Source organism: Theropithecus gelada, chromosome 1, assembly GCF_003255815.1.
Source record: "Theropithecus gelada isolate Dixy chromosome 1, Tgel_1.0, whole genome shotgun sequence".
In the NCBI taxonomy this organism is placed as follows: Eukaryota; Metazoa; Chordata; class Mammalia; order Primates; family Cercopithecidae; genus Theropithecus; species Theropithecus gelada.
Genome location: NC_037668.1, coordinates 135560091 through 135582768, shown reverse-complemented (window position 1 = coordinate 135582768; position 22678 = coordinate 135560091). Strand labels below are relative to the sequence as shown.

General features: G+C 39.1%; 1 protein-coding gene across 4 annotated transcripts in view; it reads right to left on the bottom strand.

Moving 5' to 3' along the window:
* NTNG1 (netrin G1) overlaps nt 1–22678 on the bottom strand; it is a 354079-nt gene that overhangs the window by 4748 nt on the left and 326653 nt on the right. The window lies entirely within an intron of this gene.

Below are 22678 nucleotides of genomic sequence, written 5' to 3'. Positions count from 1 at the left end.
GCTGCATGCATGAAGACAGAACCCACGGGGAGGCATGGGGATGGGGGGGTGGGGACACGGGGAAAGTAGCATGCTCCAGGCAGGCGGCAGCCAGATGGGAAGAGAGAAAGCTTGTTTCATGGGAGGAGTGTGAGGAAAAGCAGTCACATTTGTCCCTGACAGCCTATTAAGGATTTTTATCACCTTGTAAATATGGGCAGTATAGCCCAAGGTTACCTTGATTTCTGGGAATAGTAATAAATGCAGTGGCGAAACCCGGATTACCAAAATTTCATTATGTCCATCAATTAACAGAATCAGTTTGAATAAATCAAGACACACAACTTCAGAGACTAGAATTCATTCACAGACCCTGTTATGTAACTTTCACCTCTAATAATTTCTTATTTCTTCAAAATTCTGACTAACCTCATTAATTCCATGTCTTCTATTCTTTTAGACAATCACTGTTTCACTGATTTAGCAGAATGTTAAATAGAACCCAGGGAAATTAAAACAACAACAAAGAGTAAAAGAGCCAAGAATATTTCCCAAGCAACATATGCTGCTTAAGCACTTAACATGTAGAACCCCTCTGGAATGAGAGGTGGGGGACAGAGCAGAAAAAGTAACTTTCTATAAATTGTAATATTTTCCATTTTTAAAAAATGTCATGGTGAAATTTCCCCAGGGATGCCACATGAGTTCAACAACACACTACACACTCATATATACATACCTAATATTAGTATTAAGTGCAAAGTATTAAAAGAAAACAACTCTACCCTCCAAGGAGTAACTCAATAGAGAATGTTGCCTTGTCCATTAATTATGTTCAACAGTCATGTCAGCTTCAAAAGAAGCTTCTTACACACAAACATGCCAGTGCTTTGTGTGCGAATGAGCTTAGGAAAGATGGTGGTGGATACTCACATGGTGAATAACAGAGTGCCCTAAATAGTCCACTGTTTTACTGCTTTCCTCAACACTTGCTTGGTGACCTCTAACACAGTTGCATAGTGTATTGGAATAATTTTCAAATGTATCCATGCTTGCTATCTGTAAATGTCAGAAGTGACTATTAAGGCCTACTAAATCCTTCAGGCTCCAAATATTGATATGCAACGCAGTGTTCCATGGTTTCTAATGATTATATAAGCTACCTCTTATTGAGTGGCTTAGAAGTCATAATATTAGAACCACATTATTTTATGAGTCATGGTTAAAAATGTCAAGATCTATAGCTGTGAAGCAAAGTCCACAAGTGTAGAGTGGTTAGCCTCATGGTCAAAACTGACAAAAGCCCTTGTGTTTGGCTTTAGTTAATTTGGAAAGCATATGTAGGTTTTCAGGATTTTATTTTGCTTACACTTGAAGAAATATGTTTAATTGGGGCAACATGGAATAAACAGATCCAGATAACTGTTTTCATCTAAAGTTAAAGATCCTCAGCATTTCTTGTTCCAGGCAGCAGAATGCTGAATGGGATATTTCCTTTCATTTGGGCACTAGAGGTAGGGAAATATCTGTTCCATCAATATCGATAATTGCTTGCCTTGAATAATTGAGAAGAAATCAATAGTTAATTACATATCACTCCCCTTTAGAAAAAAAAAAGCTATTTTTCTTCTTCTTGGATGTGAATATAAATCAGCTGTTGAACAGAGGTTTCTTTTTTCAAGAAGCTGGTGATTAAGTTAAAATTCAATATTTTTCCTACATTTAAATAATTACCAGTTGATTTTGATAGTTGTGAGAAATTTAATAAATACACTAGGAACAAATATAGCCCAGAATTAGTAATCTCATGAATTGGCAGGATATATTTTCTGTAGGAGATAAATAGAGAAAAATAAAACCTATATTTCATTATTTATAATTCACTATAAAACATATTACATTTGGTCTCTTGATTGTGCTAGTCCTCCAACAAACACAGAACTTTACCATACATACAGTGCTCTCTAACTGTTGAAATCACATGCTAGAAGCACATCTAAACCTAATTATGGATCTTACCTGATAATTCATGCTCCATCTTCATGTCATTTTGAACCAAAATTGTGGTAGTTAATAAACAACTAGGTGGTTAACAAATATCACTAAGCTCTTTTTCAATATGCTCAACCTTGTACTAGACCCCACAGAGAAAATGAAAGAAATATAAAGCATGATTTCTGCTCTTATGGAGTTTAAATCTGGCTGGGATGATAAAATATCTACAAGAAATGATCTAAGATTAATTTCATTAAAATGCCCTTCTCAATTCCATCCAGCTTAATCAATATCTGTTGTATGCCAGGCACCCTGCTATATTTTATGGTTAACTAACTGCCCTAAAGGAGTACATGGTTTGGCAGAAAATAAATGGAAAATAAACAAACACACAAACACACATTATGATACGATATAAAAAAAATCTACAAAAATGTCTTTACAAATTACTAGGGAAACTCACATGATATAAATAATTACTTTTGGGAAGATTAAGGGAGATTATAAAAAAGAGATTGTATTTGAACAAAGGCATTCATCAGGCAGATACTGGTAGAAAGGCCATTATAAGTAGGGAAACTGCATGAGTAAAGGCAAGGAGACGTGAAAGTGTATCATATTGGTTATTAAGCAATTGTCTCTCAACACTAAATCCACCCTTCTGATGTTGAACTCTGCAAGTTGTCTGCTGGATCCCACCAACAGAGGGCACTAGAGGGAGCAGAGAAGGTAGGAGGCATGGAAGATCCTGTTTCCTTGATGCTGTTTGATGGTGCTTCTAACAGTATTGCCCATCAATGGCCCTTCACACCAACAGCAACATGTGGTTCCAGTGTTAAGCTTTATTCATAACCAGCTTCATCTCACCCTTAGAGGTTCCTACACCAGCCTGGAAGCATCCCTTCCCTAGAGGTTTAAGCCTCAGCTCCAAGGAGGTTCTATTCAGCATTTCAGAGGCAGCTGCAGCAGCCAGCCATTATCCCATCTTAAAGGTGCAGGTTTCAGCTCTGTGGGGGTCCCTTTTATCTAAACTTTTACTTTCCGATAGCTCCATCCTCTTTCCTATCACCCTCAGTCCCAGAGTGATAGATAGTTCCTGCTTACTTAACACAGGAATTACTTCAGTATTCTGTTCTCATTTTAAAATTTCAAATGCTTTTTAAACCATTTGTTTTAATAAATTCTCTCTGTTGAAATACCTAAAAATGGTTTCAGTTTTCTGCCTGAAGCCCAGCTGAAAGACACATTAGTGAAGGATGCATGGACTGGTATGGCTGGATGTTGTGGGAAGTCAGGGACCTCGAACAGAGGGACCGGCTGAAGCCATGGGAAAAGAACATAAATTGTGAAGATTTCATGGACATTTATTAGTTCCCCAAATTAATACTTTTATAATTTCTTGTGCCTGTCTTTACTGCAATCTCTGAACATAAATTGTTAAGATTTCATGGATACATCACTTCCCCAATCAATACTATTGTGATTTCCTATGCCTGTCTTTACTTTAATCTCTTAATCCCATCATCTTCATAAGCTAAGGATGAATGTCGCCTCAGGATCCTGTGATGATTGTGTTAACTGTACAAATTGTTTGTAGAGCATGTGCATTTGAACAATAGGAAATCTGGGCACCTTAAGAACAGGGTAACAGTGATTTTCAGGGAACGAGGGCAATAACCTTAAAGTCTGACTGCCTGTGGGCTGGGCAGAACAGAGCCATATTTCTCTTCTTTCAAAAGCCAATAGGAGAAATATCACTGAGTTCTTTTTCTCAGCAAGGAACATCCCTGAGAAAGAGAATGCGTTCCTCAGGGGATGCCTCTGAAATGGCTGCTTTGGGAACGTCTGCCTTTTATGGTTGCAGATAAGGGATGCAATAAGCCCCCAACTCCTGTAGTGCTCCCAGGCCTATTAGGATGAGGAAATTCTCACCTAATAAATTTTGGTCAGACTGGTTGTCTGCTCTCAAACCCTGTCTCCTGATAAGATGTTATCAATGATAATGCATGCCCAAAACTTCATTAGCAATTTTAATTTCATCTCGGTCCTGTGATCTTGCCCGGCCTCCATTTGCCTTGTGATATTTTACTACCTTGTGAAGCATGTGATCTCTGTGACCCACACCCTATTTGTACACTCCCTCCCTTTTTGAAAATCACTAATAAAAACTTGCTGGTTTTGCAATTTGGGGGGCATCACAGAACCTGCCAACATATGATGTCTTCCCCGGACACCCAGCTTTAAAATTTCTCTCTTTTGTACTCTTTCCCTTTATTTCCCAGACCAGCTGACACTTGGGGAAATAGAAAAGATCCTATGTGAATTATCAGGAGTGGGTTCCCCCAATAGTTGGAATGATGGATGTGCAGAGGGAAAGGCAGACGTGGCCTGATTGTGAAGGCGCCACAGAACACATTGTGGAGTTTAGTAATAAGGAATGGAAAGCTGTCAAAGGCTGAGAAGGAGGGTGGTGTTTAAAAGAGAAAAGGAAGGTGAACCTACAACAGAAAAAGGGCAGACTGGAGGGAATGAGACCATACTTCAGTAGAATGGACTTGGACGAGGTTAGAACAATGGGGAAGGGAAGGAGGGAAAAGATTTGGAGACAGTTTATATGAATGGATAAGAGACATTCTAAGGTTCCTGTTTGGGGTAGTTAGATGCATAATAAAGAAATTTATTGAGAAACGAAGATAGGAGGAAGAGTTTAGTTAGGAGAGAAATAAATGTTTTTTGGACCTCTTGACTTTGAGAGCTGTCTAGGTTCTTCTGTAGCTGTTCTGTATTAGTTGGAAAACTATTTAATGGAATAGGAGATAGGTCATCCTGGAGACACAAATTTGGAGCTGGGGTGGTGGTGATCATTGTTGCAAAAGATGAAGCAAAAAGAGTAGAAGACCTCATCCTATGAGAATATAGATGAGGACTGTAGATAGAAAACTGAAGAACATCACCATTTAGGCCATTGGAAGAGAAAGAGCAGAAAGAATTCTGAGAAGAAAACAATGTCAAGAAAATGCAGTGATCCTATGAAGGTATGAAATTAACCATAGACATCTTCCTGATGTGAATGACTGTATCTATGAATAGACAAACTGGAAAAGTATGAGAGGAAGGGCACTTTGAGTTGGGCAAATGAAATATGCAAAATAAACATTGCATGTTCTTGATTGAATCTATCATAAGGGATTCTTGAATAATTGGAAAAAGCATTGAAAAATTTTGAAGAATTAACATTTAATGGATGTCTTTGGATGTCAGTCTAAAGTAGTGGTTCTCAACACTGGATGATTTTGCTCCCATGGTTATTTGACAACGTCTGGAGATATTTTTTAGTTGTCACAAGTGGGTAGGGAGGGCAAACTACTGGCCACTGGTGTGTATAGCGAGGCCAGGAATGTTGCTAACATCCTGCAGTATACAGAACAACCCCCTACAATAAAGAATTACTTCTCAATTAATGTAAAAGATAAAATGATAAGGCCTGGGTCAGGGCATCAGTCATAGCAATGAAGATGGGCAGTTGTCCCTGATATATTTTGGGGAAAGTAGAATAAAGAAACTTTGTCATTTCTAGATCAGGAAGATAGTAAGTTTTCATGTGCTGAGCTGTGGGAATTAGAGGTGACTCTAAGTACTTGGATTGGAAATATAAGAGTGGATTATCTTCTTCAGGGAGTAAATGCAGGAGATTGGGATCTAAGACAGACCCTTTAGTACTGTTCACAATGAAAGGATGAGAGGAACCAAAAGCACCCCTGTCATGTAATTTGCTTTCATAGAAGCAGTAAAATCAGAGCTTGCAGGAAGCTTTAGAAACCATCTAGATGAGCTGTAGCTAAGAAAGCTGTAGATAAGCAATTGAGAGTAGAACTGGGACTAGAATCCAGGTCTCCTGATTTACAGATTACTGCTCTTCACGTAGAAAAGAGCAATCAGGAGAAATATAGTAAATAATGTTGCACAGTGCCACATTCCATGCTCCTCAAGACATAGCCGACTTTCCCACTTACCAGGGAGACATGAAATAACTCTTATATAGATACTCAGTAGATTTGCAGCTGTATTGACTAAGTGCTCTACTTTCATATCACACTATGACTAGGCAGAGGTCTTTGTTGATAGCATCAATTGTTACTCATTCTAGAGCTTTACCACATTTTGGTGGAGCTCCAAGTACAAATCAGCTCATACAGAAAATAAACCAGAAATACCAATATCTAGGCTGAAAATGGCAAATATGCCTGCATTTATACTGTCCTTTCCTCTTCCCCTGTACCTAGGAGACTGCTATGGTTTGAACATGTGTTCTCTCTAAAACTCATGTTGAAATTTACTTGCCACTGTAACAGTATTAAGAAGTGGGGCCTTTAAGAAGTGTTTAAGTCATAAGGGCTCCACCTTCATGAATGGACTAATACTGTTATTTTGGGAGAGGGTTTGTTATCATGGGGTGGGCTGACCCTTTCTTCTTCTCTTTCTCTCTCCGCCCTTCAGTCACAAAATGCCTTCTGCCATGTTATGGGGCAACAAGAAGGCCCTCATAAGATGTGAGCCCCTTGATCTTGGACATGTCAGCATCCAGAATTGTGAGTCAATAAAAATTTCTATTCACTATAAATTACCCAGTCTGTGGTATTCTGTTATAATGCATAAGATGGAGTAAGTCAGAAGTATAACTAGTTCATCATGGGACTCTCTTGCACTGAACTTCAAATGCTTCTCAACACAAGGTTCCAGGCACCTACCATGAGTTGATAGTACTGGCATGAGGATAACACCCATTTACAATCCTGGCATTATCTCATATAATCCTGCATAGAGTTGCAAATTAAAGATCCAAGTGAAAATTTCTACCCAACAGGCATCTTTCAGGGATCACTCTCTTTACTTAGTGCCCTGCTCTGTGGGTTTGCCTCAGACTGAAAACTCTAAAGTTATTCTGTGGGTGTATTCATTTTAAGCATGTCTTAACTCTCTCTTTATTGTTATTGACAGTTTAAGAGTGTCCTATGTCAGTAAACAGAAAGGTTCATTTTAAAATCCCTTATACAACACTTGATCCAGTACTGGATGCAAATAGTTATTTGCTAGACAGAATTCTTTTTGTTATGGTAAAATATGAGCCTTAGATGCCAGAAGAGCTAATACCGCTTTGGTAATAGCTTGACTATATTCTAAAGGATTCCTTTTAGTATCGATAAATATAATCCATTTATGGAGTATCCAATATCACATAATGTAATCTCCTGATGTTTTGATATTAGGAATGATTTCAAATAGAGCAACCAAGATAATTTGTGGAATTTGACAGATGAGGTTAGAGTATTAACGTTAGGTTCAAACAGAGTTATGTGGCAAAAAGATGAAGTGTAGAATCCTGGTGGAAAAGCTGAAGTCAGTAAGGTGTTGTAACAGTTCTGATCATAGCTTTAGTAAGCAAGCCACAAGGTAGATAAATAAGCTCTCACAATTGCCATGAGTTTACAAAAACATTTAGAATTTCCACAGTGAAAGAATAAATCAAGCAGTACTTCTTCCTCTCTTACTTCTATTTATGTTTCTTGCACCATCTTGGATGAGGAGCGACACAGGGATATAGCTAAATTATTTAATTCTTTCATTTTTTTTTTGGGCGGGTTTCTTGATTGTCACATACATTTCCTCTTCTCAAACTGCAATCTACTGTCAAATGTGACTTACGAGACCTTGATTCCTTTCCCCTCTATGAGTTCTTTCTGGAAGGTATGGAAAAACTGACCACAGATGACTTCCTATGGTGAGAGGGTATTAGCCAGGACTTGGTGTTACCACTTGTTCTATTCTTTTATCTTTTATGAGCTGAAGGGTCACTTATTCCCATAAGGTCATGGTGATCCATTACACAACCAAAGGGAAATTTTCTTTTCTCTGTTTGGGTTTTGTTCAACGTTATACATTTAGGTTCACGCTGTCCGTGAGCTGCTATGCTTGAGCAATGCTGGGCCTGTATTTATAGACTTGAAAGTTTCTCTTTTTGGCTTTGTCTCCTGCACTTCAAGGAATCGATGCAATGTGTTACCATGACAGCTTTTCTTGATGGTTGTATTAATAAAGTGACCTCTACCTTTACCACCTGAAAGAAGCCCAGGATTGCTGAGAGAAAGATGTTCCAAATTGTTCCCATCCTTTTCAAAGAAACATCAAAGAGTGAATAACCTCCACCAAACAGGCTAATAACAAAGGTATGTGTGCTACATTCAGGTCTGATTTAGGCATTCGAGACTTTAGGCAGGGAGTTGAAGAGCTGTGATTATGACCCATTTATACAGCTTTTGCAGTTGTTTTGCTAAGTTGTGATATGTGAGATGGAAAACTGAACCTACAGGTTAGCTCCTGGGCGTGGAAGAAACTTTATAGACTGTTACCACTTTTTGTTGTGGTGGTTGGAATTCTAGGTACACTAATTGCATTCCACCCCCACCCCACTACATTTTTTGCCCCTCACTTATGGTCTGGTCTGGCCATGAGGGGTAGTATGGTGCAAAGGGAAAACACATTGGCTAAGAGTCATAAAACTGGAAAACCTGAGATCTAGGTCTGACTAGTCACCCATTTACGACAAGGCCTTGGACATATTATGCAACTACTTCGTGACATGCATTCATACATTTGTCCAACATCCACCCAGGCACTGCTCTAGATGGTGGACATGTCGTGGTAAGCTAGACCCACAGTGGAGCTGCACATGAGGGGCTTGTATTCTAGTTGCAGCTATAAAGTTAGGCTACAGGCTATAGGTTTGACGTTGGTATTTCTAAAATTTTCTCAAATTTCATGATTTGCATGAATATTTTTAATGGAAAGCCTGTCATTTTGAAGGCAAAGTGTTAGGAATCTCTCCTCTTTTTGACCAAATATAGGATGACGGTTGGCCTTGTGTAATAGAGTTCTTGGTGATGACTTAGGTGACTGTTTCTGTTTGATATGTTTTGGTTCAGTCTTATCTGCTACCCCATGGAACAGGGATAGTTTTTTTTCCCTCATATGCGCTAAAAGCATGAGGTGGTATAAAGAGAATTAGGCTCAGATCCTGTGATTCAAGTCTCATCTCTGTAGTTAATGGGCTGGGTGAACTTTAGGAAATCACTTAACCTCTTTGTGCCTTTCTTCACTTCACAAGCGGGATAATAACACTTGTCCTATTTACCCGCCTAATAGTTGTTGGTAGCCTCAAGATGAATTATGTGGAGGTGCTCTAAAAAATATAAAACACAACCTAAGTATACTTTGTTAAAGTTCAATTTCTTCCTCAATCCACCCAGTGCTAGAAGCTGAGGATGGAAGAATGAGGTGCTAATTCCTATCTCTGCCAGAATAATGAATTAAACACTACCTATTCAATTCAAGCTACTTGAAGTATAAAAGGAAGCAAATGTCCTTCCTCAAAGACAGCATCTGTGCATGTCTTCTGCTGGTATGAATCTTGAGGTCAAAACATGCAATTCTCAAATATTTGTATTCAACTACTGCGTATTCTACAAAGCCTTGCAAGGTCACCTTAGAGTGGCAGTGCCCATTTTCTCAAAGACAACTTTTATATTCTCATTCAATGTGCATTCTCCTGTATCAATCAGAGCACATAAATAAGATGTGTTTCCAGAGTAGCAGGGAGGGACTGAGCTGCAGACCATCAACCTGCATCCACTGCTCCATAGCCCACCTTTTGTCTTTTGCAATGTTGATGGTGTAGGAGACCAGGGGAGGTACAGATGCAAACAACAGACTGAAACCTGGTAGCCATCATGTGAAGACACCCTTGCTTTCCTGCTTTTAATTTACATTCAAGTTTGTCTGTATCCATCTGAAGACAGTGGTACTTTGGTGGCATGACCCTGTGTGACAGCATCCAATGTACTTGGTTTCAGCATAATGAAGCCAAGGGGCAGAGCTGAACTGGCTGTAGGGAACAATGTGGAAGCTGTTGGCTGGGTGGTTGGACACATGTAGGTAATCAAGTATAGCAAGTTCTGACCTTAGTGAGCAGCCATTCTATTCTTACTCATCTAATATTAAAGCGCCTGTTATGAGAGTGACACTTTCTCTTGCCAAATCATAGAAAAAACTGCTTAAAACACCATTAAAGAGCCTCACTCATTTAGAAGGAGACTATTCTGAAGTCCACAGTATCCTGGCTAGCATGAGAGAGGTGACGGGTGACTCTGATGCAGGAGCAGAAGGCCCTGCCCAAACATCCCTAAAATTTTTGGCCTTTGCAATCTGAAAAAAGCCTTTGCTGATATTGAGAAAGAATTAATTCACTGAGAATCCTACAAGCTGAAGGCTGGGCACCTCTCCCAAAGTGATCATTAATGATGTATTGAAATCCTATTTAGGTCGACAACTTCAGACACAGACACAGGCAAGGATCTCCTGAAAATGGTGCTGAGAAGTCACAGACTTCCTCATCAGGTATCAGAAAATGCACTTGTCTAGTTTAATAAGAGTTGCAACCTCTACTCTTAGCCGAAGATGAAAGATGGAATTCATAGGGAGGCATATTCACACACAATGGCAACACATATCAGGGTAAAAGTCATCCTTTCAAGGTACATGACATTGTGTCAGGATGAAAGGCAGATACAAAATGTTTATCCAATATAATCACCATAAGTACAGACATGTAACTCTACACGTACCTGTGTAATATAAACCTTAGCAAAAATACTAGAATCAGTTGTACCAAAATGTGAACAGTGTTTATTTATGGCTGGTAGGTTTTCACCTTTATACTTTTCACTCTTTCCAAATTGCCTAGAATATAGTCCTTTGGTGACATGAAAAATGTTAATAAAATAAATTGCTGGTTTTTTTGGAGAAATATGTGTCTTTTACTGAGATAATAAAGGTAATTCAGTTAAGAAAAGAATCATGTAATTACATTTTATCAAATTTCAGTATTTGTGTTACTAATACATATTTCTAGTAGAACTACCGATTATCTCAGAAAAGGCATGCGTTTCTACACAATCCCATAACCATGAAGGGGTCTTAGACCTGATTCCTTGGCTTGCCAATGACTCCACAGCCTCAGATGTGAGTGGAACCATCAGAGCTTCCTGAGCTAAAGGGATCTCCAGCCCATTGGATGGCCATCTTGTTGGTAATTAGTAGAGACCGGTGCTAAATGAGTGGACATTTTTACATTTGTAGTTTGAGCCACAGTGACAATTGGCTGAATATCTCACCACCTTTCTAGTAGAGGGGATCAAAGTTGAATTTAAACTAAAAAAAAAAACAAACAAAACTATTTCATGTAACTTGAGTTTGTGAAGCACTCTAACCTGCTGCCCTTGTATGTACCTGCACTATGTCTTTTACCTGTTTATTGTTGTTATATCATTAGTATTCAGGCATGGAATAGATGCTAAATAAATAATAAACAAATAGGCCAGGTGTGGTGGCTCTTGCCTGCAATCCCAGCACTTTGAGAGGCCAAGGCAGGAGGGTCACTTGAGCTCAGGAGTTCAAGACCAGCCAACATGGTCGAACTCTGGCTGTATTAAAAATACCAAAAAATTAGCTGGGCATGGTGGTGCATGCCTGTAGTCTCAGCTACTTGGGAGGCTGGAGCAGGAGAATTGCTTGAACATGGGATACAGAGGTTACCTGGGAGGTTGAAGCAGCAGAATTGCTTGAACCTGGGAGATGGAGGTTGCAATGAGCCAACATTGGGCCAATGCACTCCAGCCTGGGAGACAGAGTGAGACTCTGACTCAAAAAATACAATACAATAAAATAAGATAAAATAAAATACATAAAATTTTGTTGTCTACCTGTTTCTGAATGGTGGATGTCTACCTATTCTTTGTAGCTAGCTAGCTAAATGGGAAAATAGATAGAAAGCTTACAGGTTGGAGAGGAGGAAGTGGAAGGGATTTTTCCTTGCCGGCTTCCCAGTTTCCGGGAAGTAGAAGATAAGGCTCTCTGCTGAGCATGAGGAGGCAGAGGTAGGGTGGATCTTAAAGGGAGAGGTGAAGTATTTGGCAGGGAATGGGAGAGGAAGCTAACTAGGAACACATGGAAAACTTGCTGAGAAGCTTTGACATGCCAACTCAGGTTGGATACTATGATTGTCAAAGGTTCCCATACACATGATTTTATAATGGAAACATTAATAGGAAGAGAATCGTGACTTGTATTAAGTCATTCTTCATGATACAATATACACCTGGGGAAAGGATGGAAGAGAGGAGAAGCAGCAAGGGTGACTGGAGTTTTGAAATAAGAGATCAGGAACATTCCTTTCATTTCTTTCTTTTTTTTTTTTTTTTTTTTTTGAGATGGCGTTTTGATCCTGTCACCAAGGCTGGAGTGCAGTGGCATGATATCGGCTCACTGCATCCTCCACCTCCCAAGATTCAAGCCATTCTCCTGCTTCAGCCTCCTGAGTAGCTGGGATTACAGGCGCACACCACCATGCCCAGCTAATTTTTGTAGATTTAGTAGAGACGGGGTTTCACCGTGTTGGTCAGGCTGGTCTTGAACTCCTGACCTCATGATCCGCCTGCCTTGGCCTCCCAAAGCGCTGGGATTACAGGCATGAGCCATCGCGCCCAGTCTTCCTTTCATTTTTCGTTAAGCAAAATGTATTAGCTCTCATTATAATCTGGGCATTGTTAGTAATATAAAGGTGAAAACAACATGGCCCTGAGGACCTGAAGGATCTCATTGACATTTTTTTTTTTTTTTTTTTTTTTAAATTGTGAAGGTGATTAGTTAACTCTGAAACATAGGGTAAAGGAAAATCCACATGGAGCTGTTCTTTGTGGGAGTACAGCAGAGGTGAGAGACCATTATGGGAACATAGAAGAACTCAAGTAAAAGGATTTGGTGTTCTTTGAAATGATGTTGGAATTATGAAAGACAATCTTTCCAACCCCATACAGTGCTAAAGACAAATTTTTAAAACATTCTACATTCTGGCTAGGAGGTAGGAAAATACTACAGGACTTTGATATCCCAGCATTAAGAAATGCAAGTATCTGCAGCTGAAAGGAGATAATTGTGTCATTAATTCAAATACTCGTTTTTTTAAAGGCAGAATGCCTTTGAGCACTTTGTAAAGCTAAAATATTATTTGAGGTTCCTGTTTGTCAAGCTATAGCCAAATGTCTCCTTAGAGACTTAATTTTTCCTATATATACTTGGCAGGAGTGTTCTAAATATGGTCTAAGCCCTCTTAGGATTTTTAAACAGCAGGGATATTTAAGTATGAAAAATAGCTACTGAAATCATGCAGCAGTAACTTTTCTTAATGATTTTTTTTTCCAGGGAATCACTGTAATTCACTCTTGTCTGCTGTGGCATTGCTGTCACCATAACCACCCCCTGACAATGTCAAACCAAGTCTTGGGAGGTGATTTTATAATGTCAGGATGAAACAAAGCCATTTTCCTGTTAATGCCAATGTCAAGGCAAAATGAATTGGTGTCAATAAATTCAAGGTGAGGAAAACAACATTATGGAATCACGAGAAGGTGCAAAATGATGACAGGAGTCATTTAGGGATGCCTGATTCCAAATAAAAATGACTGTTAATTTTCAAAAGTATATTTGCTACTGCACTGGAGACCAAACATTTAAATTTCCTAAAATACATTAGCAAGGCTAAGAAAGGACAAAGAGGTTAAGATTATAGACAAGTCCTAAGCATACCTTTTCCATGAAGTTGATGCTGACTATTGTAACTCACACCATCTTTTCCACTTACAAATTCCTGAGACACTCAACATTTGAACCCCAACATTTAGTACTTAATCTTTTACTGTGGTGGTGTCCAAAAGTCTGGATTTGAATACTGAGATTACCACGCATGGCTCTGCAATCTGTATTTCTGAGCCTCTATTTCTTCATCTGTAAAAGAGGCCGCTTCACAGGGCTGTTGTGAACATGAGAGGTCATTCAACTCAATGATTATTATTAAGTGCTTTGTAAGTGCCAGGCACTGCTCAAAGTCCTACAATAAAAGACAGACTGTCAGAGTCACAGAAATGGTAATTGTTAATATAGGTTCATGCTTTTTATGTCTCATTAGGTAATGAAGTTTCACATAGTGCATATTCCTGTGTCTTCTAGTTCACTTTTATCATTAGCAAGTTCTAGCTTAATGAATACTTGTCAATTGAAAAAAAAATTATCTTTCACTCCTACAATTTCTTGGATGAATCAATAGTTGCTTACCTGTTGAAAAGATCTATTTGTTCATTTTTTTTTAATGATGAGAAAAATAAACAAGAGCCCTTATTAAAAGAAAGAAAACGTTTAGGTAAAGACAGCGATGTTAGACAAGCTCATGAGTAACATTAAGTAATTCTGTGCAGTATAACTTTTACTAAAACCAAGCTTCAAACATAAGGCAGAAAAGGATGTACTGAGTTCTTTCCTCATATCCAAAGAAATCCTTTCTTAATTGGTTAAGAAAAAGGTATTTGGGTGAGAACAGATCTGCTTAGTGGACCTGAAAAAGTAGGAAATGAAGTCATTACAGGCATGCAGGAGGGTATTTTACAGCTTTTCTGAGAAGAGCAAGGCTGTTGTGTCTCAGGAGAGAGGTGAGCTACTTAAACCAAAATCAGAGTCTGGCAAAAAATGTGTGGAAGCTATGCCTTCAGGGACTTTCAGATCCAGCAGCAGAAAGAAAAAAAATTATGAATTGGTTTGGATACAATTGGGAGGCTATGCATGGTATTTAAAAGACAGGGAAAAGATGTTAGAGCTTCTCTTTGAAGCAGACTAAGACATACCCAGGTTAGATTAAGCAGTGATGAAAAAAGACTTGGGTGGACTCGTTAAAGACTAATCACGTGACATGCTTTAAAATATCTTGTCCTAACACATTTCACTTTCCTCGACATTTCTTACTCTATTTTCTGAAGATATGTACTTTTATATGAATAGGGAGTTATTCTAGAATAAAAGCTCCATGAAGATAAGAATTTTGACTGCTTTCTTCATTGCTGTGTGTGCAATGCCTAGAACAGCGCTTGATAACAAACTGTACTCAGTGAATATGAGTATTTTGAGTGAATGAATAAATGAATTTCATAGAAAAAAAATGACATATTCCATATCCATTGCTTCCTCTTTACTTCTAAAATAGCTTCTCAACTGTGTCTATTCTATATCCCGTAAATTAAATTGCACAGACATGCTACAGCCAGATGGGGCTTCCTCACAAAGTGTTGACACAATACTTCTCACTCATTCTCTCCCTCACAATCTTCCATGGCTCCCCACTGCTAACTGCAAATACTGTAGTCAGGACCTCCCACAGTGTGTTCAGGATCTCCCCATCATGTGCTTTTACTCCACAACAGAAAATGTCTACTCCTGGATCATATACTCACTGTCTTAAACATACATACCTCCTTCCTGACGCACATATGCATACACGCACAATTAAAATTAACAAGTTATAATTAAAAGACCAGAAACATTTACATCTGTTATCTAATTGAATATATCTAATAATCTGGCAGATAGGTTTTATTGTTATTAGTATTACTTCAATTTTATGGGAGACCTGTGGATCTTACGTAAGTCTCCCAGGCGACTGAGCAGCAGAGGCAGGATCAGAGCTGAAGTCTTTCTGTTTGCAAAGCACTGTCCATGCTCTTTCCAGTCCCTGGACTGCCGCATGCCTGCCCCTGTAGAGGTGTCTCTGTTCTAGATATGTCCTTCCCTAAACTCTCCACACATTCTTTAAGGTCTTGCTCATGGACAACCCCCACCATGGAAATTCAGTAGCCTTCGGATACTATCTTTCCTTTGAAGCCTTATGGCAGATGATCTAGATAAATATATAGACATAGATAGAAATGTAGGCTTTATTTGACTCTGCAACATCTACAACAAACACTCTTTTTCCATGTGCATTTCTTGTCTCCTCAACTAAAACACAAGCAATCTGAGGGCAGGTCATTGTCTTGCACCTCCTCTCATTGTCCACACAGAACAGTATGGTGCATGACAGAGCAGGCCATGTACAAGCACTATTCCTTAAACGTAGTAGACACCTCTTTCATCTTTATAGCCTCAGATATCTATTTTATGTTTGAATCCTATGTATCTGTTTTTTTTCTTTTTCTGGTACCTAACAGGGGATTCTCAATGATTTCTTTTCCAATGATGATTTTTCATGTGACTTCTGCATTTTTAAGGTCATGGAAGGATTCAATCATTCCTGAAACTGTAATTGGAAATAACCTGGGTTTTCATTAACGCCTCCAAGTACTGGTTTCAAAAAAGTCCCTTCGCTAGCAGTTCTTAAAACTTCGCGCTTCTGTTTCTTGTATTGTGGTGAGAAGAGCAGTAGAGGGAGACAAAGAGGACAGAGAAGGAGAGGGAGTGTGGGGTTGGGCCGACCTGGCAACAAATGCCACATAAGCCTATGGAGAGACATGAGGCCTGCCCTTCCCGGTGGGCATCTCAGCTCTGCTTGTTTAGGGGTAGGGATCACGTTTAAAATTTAAAACCTTCAAAGTCTTAAACTAAAACTGTATCTTGGATTTAGCTTCTTGTATCAGAGTGATGAATGAATCTCACGGACTTCCCATAAAAAGGTGCAGGAGGGTGGAAGGCAGATTCTCCACCTATTGCACTCCCATTACCATTGGAACTTGGCCTGAGGCTGAAGCTAAGACCCTGCAGGGACAAACACTTTCCTTGTCACTGGATACGCTGCTGCTTGGTATGCTGTGTGGCCTCACTTGGATCACTTTATCTGCTTTTATCTTCCAGGGTTCTAATTGTTTTTCACTTGTTGTTCCAGGCAGGCCTCTTGGTTAATCTAAAGTTCTTTGCTCCCATTCACCCTTTGTTCTGTGGGTTCCTGCTACCTGTCACTGCTGCACTAGCCCCTTCATATATGTCTGAGTTACTCATTTCCATGCTGGGCTTGCTTTTTACACCCCAGGCCCCAACTAGGCAAATCTTTTGAACATCCCTTTAGCCTATCAGGATCTGTTTCAGGCTGGTCTCTGTCCTGTTTAATCAGGCAATTCTTTTGTGCTAATGATGTGACTGATTATAAATCTTTACGCTTGTCAAATCTACCTATAAAGTTTAAATACTGTAGTCTAAAGGCCAAGGCTACGGCTGGCCTGGCTTTAACAAGACAAAGCAAGGCAATTTATTCACAGATTGCAAAGAAAGAAAAGATTCACAAGGTGGGCAACAAAGGTTTTCTGAGGGTGTAAAGCTGATGCCCCTATTTATGTTAACTAAAGGGGACAAAACACACAACTCAAAGGATATTGAATTAACGGCAAGGTCGTTACAGCAGACTTGAATACTGAAGCCTTCACCCTAACTGCCACTAATTGCTTTTAATTTTTAGTAAATGATTACTAGATGCCTCCTTTTTGTATAGTCTAGGAAATAAATTATATATTTTCAAAATAACCTCCCAAATCCACCAAATGAAAATGTATCTAAAAGTGAATACATTGCATTTTTCTGTATTGTGGGCACATGCTGATTTTTAGGGTCACTGTTGATATAAAGAAGAAATAAGGACTATCATTTAGTAAACATATGGAAATGACTCCTAAGGACATAATCAGGGTTCTTGTCTTGTATAGACTGGTGAGTAAACTGAAAATAAATCTTAGAAGCCACAAATACATTTTGGTTTTCAATAATTTTCTGATAAAAACTCTTACATTTTCTTTTGATGTAATAAATAGCTAAAAATGCTTTAGTTAATATTATAGATTATTCATTTTCTATTTTAAATTTATTGCTTTATTTTCTGGGAACAAGTGAAAAAAAAGGTTATTATGGAATGAAATTGTGTCTTATTTTTTCTAGCATTACATAACTAATAAGACAAAAATTTTGACAATTCAGCCAGTAAAGAATTACACCAAAATCTTAAGATAAATGGAGTTTTATTACCAAGTTATAAACAACATGATACAGATTGAATTTACAATGCTAACATCAATAGATCTTTAACTATATTGCCAAGAGCAATAAAGTGAGAATAATGGGAAAGATTGGATGACCACATGAAAAAGGAAAGGATTTTCAGTGATTTCCAACCTTTATCAGTTGATTTCCTAAGAAGCATATAACGAATTCATGTTGATGATGACTACTTGCCCAATGACATCCAAATGCATGATCAATACATGCTAACTAGACTAGGAATCTATCACAGAACATTCCTAATTGGAAGTTAGTCAAGGTGCAATGAAAATCTGAGCTGACATGAGGAAAGGGAGGGGAGAAACCTAATTTCCTGGTTTGTTTGATAATATAGCTAAGAGTCCATTGGAGGTAGGCTGGTATAATTTGTCTCTTCCCCACTGTATGGAGAAATTGCAAGGATTGTGGAGTCACACAGATCTAGAGTCCCATCTTGCATCCTCAACTCATTAGCTGTGGGGCGTTGGCAAAGCAAGTGACCTCCCTGAGTCTTGGCTTCTGCATCTATAAAACAGGCACAGCATGTTTTCACTATAAGGCAGTTTTGAAGATGAGAATAGGTACCAACAAATAAAAATCTTACCAACAAATGGTAAATCTGTTGATTACAGAGAGGTCTAAATGAGATATATATGAAACATCTGGAAAACAGTAAGAACTTCTTAAATGTTAGTTCCTTTGCTCCTTAGAAGACATATTTAAAAACAACAACCAAAAACCTCTACATAGTTTGGCTTCCTGTTTGGGAAATTAAAGGAAAAGCACATGTTGATACGCCATTTAATGTATCACATTTGGTGGTGGAGGGTGAGGTTTAAATTAAAACAGGATAGTAATAATAACAAAAGCAAACATCTGTTTATTGAGCACTTGGTTTGGTATCAGGCATTTTTCTAAGTGCTTTTCATGCACTGGTTAATCCTTTTAACAATCTTACAGGAAAAGAACTTTTAAGAGTTTGACAGGTGAAGAAACCAGGACTTGAGGAGGGTAAATAATCTCTCTAAGGTCACACAGGTAGTGGGTAGCAGAGCCTGTATCCCACCCAATTCTGTGAGCTTAATCACTTTGCTATTTTGCCTGATTGTTCTGTTCTGTTTGAGGTCTACATGCTGGAATGTTGTGACTGCTACTACTTTTGCCCTTGTTTCTTTCTCCACCAAACAGAAACTGGTAGGAACCATTATATAAGGCATCCATGTGACAAGGGCAATAGAAAACAGAAAAAGTTCATCCCTGCTTCAGACCACCTGAAAATGTAGATTTAACACTTTTTCAGCAAAGGCAGGCAGAGACTATGACAGATCCCAAATCCATCTATTTTCATTACCTGCGTTGCTCCTAATGGTCCAAGCCACTAACACCCCTTACCTGGTCTACTGTAATCTTGCTAATTACAAACCTTTCCCTTTCCATCTTGCCTCTGCTTGCAATCCATTGTCCACAAAGTAGCCAGTGTTATTTTTTAATTTAAACCCCTATGTCATGGCACTCCTCTGCTCAAGGCCCAGTGCACTTGGAATAGAATCCACGTCTCTAGGCCAGGCACAGTGGCTCACACCTGTAATCCCAGCACTTTGGGAGGCCGAGGCGGGCGGTTCACGAGGTCAGGAGATTGAGAACATCCTGGCCAGTATGGTGAAACCCTGTCTCTACCAAAATACAAGAAATTAGCTGGGTGAGGTGGCACACACCTGTAGTTCCAGCTACTCAGGAGGCTGAGGCAGGGGAATCGCTTGAACCCGGGAGGCGGAGGTTGCAGTGAGCCGAGACTGTGCCATTCCAGCCTGGCGACAGAGCAAGACTCCACCTCAAAAAAAATAAAAAAAAAAAAAAAAGAATCCTCCACATCTCTAGTGTTGGCCTTCAAGGATGGGTGACCTGGTGTTTATCTCCCTCTTCGCATCTCAGACCACCTCTCCCTCATCAGCACCCTCCAGCCATACTTGCTTCCTTCCATTTTCTGAACTGGCCTAGCTCCTTCCTGCCTTTCAGCTTTTGCAGGAGCTGTTTCCTCTGCCTGGAACACTCTTCCTCCAGAACTTTCCATGGTGGGCTCTCCTTAACACTTGGGTCTCAGATGAAGCTCTCCCTTCTCAGAAAGACCTTCAATGACTATGCAGTCTACAGCAGTCTTTGCTCACTGTTTATTTCCTTCCCTGTTTTCCATGTGCCTCCCACCAGTGTATGAGCTCCTTGAGAGCAGGGTCTATGTATGTCTTCTTACCACAGTATACTCAATATCCAGAGCAGTGGCTGGTATAGAATTCACGCTTGTTACACATGTATTGAATAAATTAAAGCCTTCTCCGTCTTGTTTCACCCAGCACCCATCCTTTAAGGGCCTAAAAATAGGGTAGGGATAATGGATTTTGTGGAGGCTGTCCTGGCTGGGATGGATTTTAATTGCTCTCTTACCCTAGGATTAGATAAACTCTTCTGGCCTTCTGGGCTCTAAGACCCAGTGATAACTATTGAACACCATTAGCAGCTCAGTACACTGGGCTGCCAGATCCGCTAGAGTTAAATGTCTCAGGATGTGTCACAGCAGTGTTGTTTTATGCAGCCTTGCTCCAGGGGAATATCATGCACATGGCAATCCAGCAGCAAATTCCCCTCAGAGAAAAGATCATTCCTCGTGGTGGATGGACAGTTTCCAGCATCAGTTTTCACAGCTAGGCTACCTCCTAATTTCGAGTTTGGTATAAAAGTGAAAGCTGAAGGATGTACTGCTGTCAAAAAAAGAAGCTATCAAATAATTACAGCTATTATTTCACATAGAGCTGCCTTTTTCCCTGGCAGTGCAGCCAAGTTGCTGGGAATATAAATATTCGTAAGAAGTCAATATTAAACCATGGGCCATAGAGGAAATAATTTCATTTCCTAAATAGAAAACTATTGGATTTCTTTGTGAGATTTAATTGCCAAAGTTTTTCCAAAGTGTAAAATCTGTCCTGCCTGGTAAAATATTATCTGTGAGGGCTCAGAAGGAAAGCTGAGGAGAAATGAGCTCACCTCTTTCTGACAATAAGAGCAGAGGAACGACGTCATGGTAAATGAGGCTACTAAAGACCCGGGAGTGCACTCATGATGAACTGTCAGCTCAGCACTGTGTGGGGCATGGTTTGATGGCATTGCACTGGGGCATGAGCTGAGTTTCATGAAGCTCACAACGAGAACCCAGACTAGCCATGTGTGACTCTGAAACTCTGCCCCTGATGAAACGGGCCTTAGCCTGCATGCTCATTGTACTGAGAACTGTTTTCTAGAGGTTTTCCTTTCCTGACAAAGCAAATTATTTTCTAATCTTATCTTAATATTTTAAAGAAAGGGAAAAGAACAAAGTGAGAAATTAGGAGGAAGAAAAAGAGAGCCACAATTGTACTCTTATATTTCAAAAATTCATTTGCTCTCCCTGAGTGTACATCGGGCTAGTTGGAAAAGCTAGGGATACTGAATCGTGATTTAAATTTCCCCACTAGAAAATCCACAAGCAAATCATTTGCCCTAGAAGTACCCGGCTGGTTCCATCTTATAATGCTGCTGTGAACGCTTGTGTTAAAACAGTCCAAAACCATGTATTGGGACAGCTCGTTTGAGCAACGTTCTAGGTTGAAGTGCTCTATTCCAAAGGTGTTTTAACAAACTCTCTCCCGCTGGCTTCCTGCTAGCGTCAATGCATAATAAATGTTGTCAGGAGAAATCAGTGGTGATGCTGCTAAGTCCTCCCCTCACCTGTAAAGAATCATTAATTTTGACTGAAAATAATTCCAAATGACTTGAATGAATAGAAATAACCTCAAATTGAACTGAAAATACATTTTTTTTTCTTTTGGCAACTTTTTATTTTTTACCCCTGCCTTTTTTCCTCCCCCATCTTCTCTTTCCGTTCTTTAGGCTGACATCTCTGTATACCGGCAAGGGTATTTTCAAAGACTCTCCAACAGCTGTGAATGCAGAGAATGGGATCTTCTGAAAGTATGTATTCTATTTTGAGGCTGAATGAATAGCATAACCTGAAGCTAGTGGCCTTTATGTTAGGAAAGCAAAACAAAACACAACAGAACCTGAGTTTTACAAAGGATATATGAATAAAGTTATCCTAGGTTTAGGACTCAGATAAAATTAAAGGCAGTTTCTGTCTCTCTCTTTTTGAACAATATGCTTATATATCTTTGCAAAGTTACAAAAGAGGAAAAGCAGTGGATTACTTTAACTTTTTCCTCTTTGATATACTTCAAGTAATAATAGATAGTGTGAATCTAAGCTATATCAAAATCCAGTAATGCCATTTTTCAGTGGTAAAAGATAATGATTAAAGTAAAATAAAATAAAAAACAATACATATGGAAAATGACTTTAAAACAGCATCTGTTCAATGTCCTAAGCTGTTTTGATCCCTTCTGAGTTTGTAGGAAGTAGAACAAAACTAGGAAAACATTAAGTTATATTCCTTATCAGAGAATAATGTTTCCGATTTGAAAAAGGAAGTTCACATCCAGAAAATAAGACTCCACATACAGAAAAACCATAGAAATTGGCATGACAAATTTGGTCCACCAGTTTTTGGTATGCAAAAATGTTATGCCAAGGAACTATCATATGGAAAGCAGTAATTATGGAATTATGGTAATGGTAATTAATGGTAAGACATTACATGTTTTTCTTCGTCTTTTCCTGAGTTGTTCAGCTTCAGAAAGGCCATCAGGCTAATTTTTGAATAATTGTTTCA